Source organism: Dermacentor variabilis, chromosome 8, assembly GCF_050947875.1.
Source record: "Dermacentor variabilis isolate Ectoservices chromosome 8, ASM5094787v1, whole genome shotgun sequence".
Lineage (NCBI taxonomy): Eukaryota > Metazoa > Arthropoda > Arachnida > Ixodida > Ixodidae > Dermacentor > Dermacentor variabilis.
The window spans coordinates 120,412,746-120,417,848 of record NC_134575.1 but is presented as its reverse complement, the minus strand read 5'-3'; positions in this window follow the sequence as shown (position 1 = coordinate 120,417,848).

Here is a 5,103-nt window from a genome sequence, read left to right as displayed (position 1 = left end):
ATCCACGGCTCTCCGCTCCTGTCTTAGCGTCGCGTGGCTGTACGGCTTTCATCCGTGTGTCTCGCTTACACGTTTTCTGGGGCGCGTTCCTCAGTAGCATTTGTCGCCTTTGGCACTGCTTGCGCTTGGATGTCCTTCTCCCGCCTCCACTCGCCCTATACCTTCCCTTACCTGGCAGAGTGCCGTTGCGGAGACTCGAAAGACAGTTATAGCGTTTCGTCCCCTTACTTCTACTTCCCACCCCAACCTTGTGCGACCACATTGAGGCCTGTCTATGAGTGAATGAGTGGGTGACCTCTACTCAATAGCCCGGTTCTCCACCCATTTCCTCATCCCACCTCAGAAGAAACATTAAATAATAATTACTAATCTCCCACACCTCTCCGCCGCGGTGACCCTCTATAGTATGACGCGATGGCGCGTCGCCGGAGCGCCTGCTCGATTGCGGCGGATCGCGGTGTGTGCTGCACAATCCGAAACGCACAACCGCCTCCGTTGGGCACTGCGTGTTCTGTATGCGGTTGCCTATTGTTGAAATAATGCAGCAGCTGCGCTGAAAAGGTCGCATTACAAAGAAGCGTAATCGCCGGGGAATTTTTATGTCGTTTCCTTACTTTCCTTCCACCAATCTTCTAATCGCCTTTTATTAGGCTCTATTGCGGACATATTTACTTTCCCCCTGCTCTCGCTGAACCCAAGGCTTTCAAGGAGGCCAGTGGTGCCTAAATCGATCGCTGGGGAGATATCTCCACATTCTAATAAGATATGCCCCATCGTTTTCCTAGCTTTACCGCAGCGGGCACATGCTTCTTCCTTCTTATATCTCGCTTTATAGGTGCGTGTTCTAAGTCATCCTGATGCTGCTGCGAAAATTAATGAGCTTGCCTTTGAGTTATTTTAAACTGCTTCTTTCCTGATTTCCTTTATTCCTCTTAAGTAGTTACTCATGGCAAGTTTCTTTTCCATTGCCTCCACCCATGAGATTATTTCAGCCTCTCTGAATGTGCGTCGAATGCCCACAGTGGCCTCTGGAGCTACCTGGCATTCGCCACATTAGCCTCTTGACAACTGTAATTATGCGTGACTCCCCTCAGAAGCATTGCAGAAACTGCAGTGCTTCCCTTTCTACTAAGGTGCCAGTCCCGAGGGGACATTGATAGAACTGTAGGAAGGAGGGAGGAGAAGAGGCAGTTCCCATACAAGGGATGGAGGGGGGAGTGGTTGAGGTGACGTGAGAAGGCAAGCAAGCCCTACTACTATACGATGGCGGTTTCGGATAAGCTTAATTTCAAGGTACGGTACAGCACGTTGCTACTATTTCTGAAAAATACACACCGCGCAAATATGTCAAGTGGACAAAGTGCGCAGGGCGTGCAGAAGCAGAGTCGCATCAATTAAAGCGCACTGCAGGGTTCAGGCGACACTACGGAAGCGGTCGACCATCAAATTAAACTTCCGTGCCCGCCGCGTTAGCTTTGCGGCTATGTCATTGCTAGAGGCCGTGGATTTGATGCCAACCATGAGCCCCGTATTTCGACGGTGCGGAATAGAAAGCGCACGTGCACTTAGATTTTGGGACATGTTAAACAACATCACGGTGTCAAAATTAATCCGGAGTCGGCCATCCGATTGTGGTTTTGGCGCGTGTCCAAGTGTAATACTTCTGTCACAATGCGATGTGCCATGTGAGGCAATGACTGTGCTCAACCCTCACGATGGTTGTGAAATATGATGCACAATAACGCCTCAAGCAAACATCTCTCCCTGTGTGTTCTCTGTACTATGCAGACAAACAGCAGTGGTGCACGCAACTTAGCGTTTAACATCAACTCACCGCTCTCGTGTTAGTCTAAGCGTTGAAGAAATTAAGCTTTAGCCGTCAACATTAGCGCTAATTATCGTCAATCAAAGCATCCAGCACGGAATCCTTCGCTTACATCGACTACCACAAAGCGTGGAATCTGCGTAATTTCTTGTTGGTTGTTTTTGTTCGTGCACAGCCTTTCTTCCATGGATTTTAAGATTTTGAAGTCTGAGTTTTAGCGGCAGGCTCGAGTGTACATGGAGGAACTCTTCCTTCGTGCACATGAGGTCACGCACCGTAACCGGGCACAAGCACACTGGTTGGGATGTTTACGTATTCTACACACCACAACAGAAGTTCTGTGGCAACAGGTGTTGCAGTCCGTGCGGACCTGTGTCCCGAAGGAACCCACCGGCGGCATTCGAAATTCAATCCAGCCGGTTGGGGGCGTCAGTCTTCCAGAACAAATAAGCAAGGTACTCAGCCAGGGTCCTAAGTTAGCCGTTAGCGCTGTGTCCCGTCTTTTTCTTTAGTCGTTCATGTGCTTCTGCGCTACGGTGTATATATTGCCATACCAGTACCCACCAGTCTGTCCTTTTGAGCCGTCAGAACACAGCGCACGCAGAGCTACGAGCCGTCGGCCCACCTAAACTGGGCCTACAAAGCAGAGCGCCTTCAAAATAAAGCCAGTGCGACCACGAGACGTTCATTTCAGAGATCGCCAGCCGTTTGTGCGCAGGCGCGAGTAAGAGCGGGCGCGCGCGAGAAATTCTGGGGGCTTTTGCTCCTTGATTATGTGACACTGTCTATATAGGCACTACGGCCTTGTGAACGCGAGATTGAGCCGCCATCGTCGGCTCAGCATCGCACGTTTTCACTCGCACACACAGCGTACTGCGCGCGAGGACGATGCTGTCACAAGACGAACCTGGTGCGTGTACATCGCAAAGAAAACTTGTAGCAACTCGCAGAGATCAAGCCAACGCGCCTCTTCCTACCTTCCTCCTCCGCGACGCCTCGTTTCTCCATTCCCACTTTGCTGAACGTTACCTACTCATCCATCTAGGTCATGAGGTTGCTTTGCCGCGTGCTCAGTTCATACTCTCCCCGGCGCGCAATTCTCCTCCTCCAGGCGCCTTCCTCCTTCGCTTGCTTCGCGGCTTCAGACAGACACCGCCAATTTCATGAGCTGGCCAGTTACGCTTGCGCGTGAAATTAATTTTGTGCGTACGACAATGAAGCTGTTCGTGTGCAATCTACGAAGACACTGCTTAGATATAATGTAGTATATTTTAATATATTTTTGGTTGCACTGTCTCCTACCTGTTATCGACAACAAAGAAAATTATGCAAAGTTTGCCATTCTTTATTCAAAGAAATCGCTGTCTTTTTGAACGTTCTAAATCTGGCGCGGTAGCTTAGTAGCTGTAGCATTCCGCTGCCGAGTTCGAGGTCGTTTGTTCGGTCCTCAACGCCGCTGCTACATTTTCATAGAGGCAAAATAACACTCGCGCACTTAAATTGAGGGGCATGTTGAAGAACCACAGAGGGTCAGAAATAATGCCGAGCCTGCAGCTAGGGTCATATTGTAGAATAAGCAAGTAAAAGCTCATATATTTTTGTCATATTCGACGAGCTTTTTATGATTGCGTGGAATGTATGTCTCTTATGAATATGTTATTGGGCATATATACAGGGTGTCGCAGCTAACTTTATCCAGAGTTTAAAAGTATGCGAATGCCTCGTAGCTGTACAGAAACAAGGTAATGTTGTTTGTCGTCGCTTGGAGATACTCAAATTATTTTTTATTTCCGCGTAATTAGATAATTACTCTTAATTAATCAGCTTCCCATATATTATACTTAGCTTAAAAGTGTCAGTGAGAAAGTGGTAGAGCGACATGAAAAACCTCCGGTACAGCTTTCGGTTACTCAATACCTGCTACTATACATGACAGTGTTTTTCCGAGGGTGAAAGAAGCCCGCGAATACACGCAAAGTGCCTCGAGAGGCCTGTCGCGCGGCAAGACGAGTGTGTCAGTGAATACCGGTTCGTGTGAGTTGACGTGACCGTGAACGCGAGTTTACCTATGAGTTACCTTCAATGGTCAAGCGGCGCAGCGATCGGCTCAACCGTCAACGCCACCGTGTCAGTTGCGCGAAACACAGAGGCGGCCACTGCTACGGAGGCATGCTTTTGCGGCGCTCGTTTGAAACCTGTCGGACGTTCTGAACTGCGGTTTTAAGGCAATCGAAAACATCCAGGCCCATTTTGGACGACCGACGCTTGCGAAAAGGTGTCAAATTTAAGACTATAACGACGTATATCGTGTCAAAGAAGTAAACAGCGCAAATACTGCCGCGAGGTGCCTAAATTAAATGATGGGGGTTTGGGTGCCGGAACCACGATCCGATTATGAGGCATGCCGTAGTGGGGAACTCCGGAATAATTTGGACCACCTGAGGTTCTTTAACGTGCGCCTAAATCTAAGCACACGGGTGTTTTCGCATTTAGCCCCCATAGAAAGGCGGCAGCCATGGCCGGGTTTGATCCCGCGACCTCGTGCTTAGCAGCCCAACACCACTGCCAATAAGCAATCAAAGAGGTCGCGAAGCGTTTGTCACAACAAAGCAAGCATGCTTACGACGTCGAACTCAAAGTTAGTTAACCAATCATTATTTTATGCCACTTAAGTGAGCAAATACGGCCGTGGACATTTTTCAACTGTCACTTGTAGCTTCATTACTTGGAGCGTGCCTTGCACTTCAAAATTGTAGAGGTTTTGGCGAAATGGCAGGTAAGTGCTTTTTTCTCCGTTGACAAAGTGCGTCGAGCATATTCTACTATTGCCGCTCGGGCTCGAATGTGAGAGGGAATTACCGCTGAAGCATAATAGAGAGCAATCAGCTGAGACTAAACAACGTGAAGACTGAACAAATATGCGCAAGCGTGCGCGAGAGAAATGCTAATTATCGAATACTCGACGTGTGCTACAGTGTAGTCCAACCTTAGTTTTGTTGTTATAACGCGAAAAAACATCGGCACATATGAGCCCGGTTGCAGCAGTCGCGTCTTGATCTTGGCGCAGGAAGAAGCACAGTGTGTACAAAGCTCCAGCGCGGAGCGCTTGCGAAACTAGATTTGACACGAAACAACCACTGCGCGTTTGTTTTGGAGCAAGACAAGCTAAACAACTATCTAAACTAATTTACAACAGCGGGAATCAGTCCATGCGTTTTTATGCAGTTGACGCTTTATTGTCTGTTTTAACGGATGCCGCTGCTGGTTCTTCTTTTTTT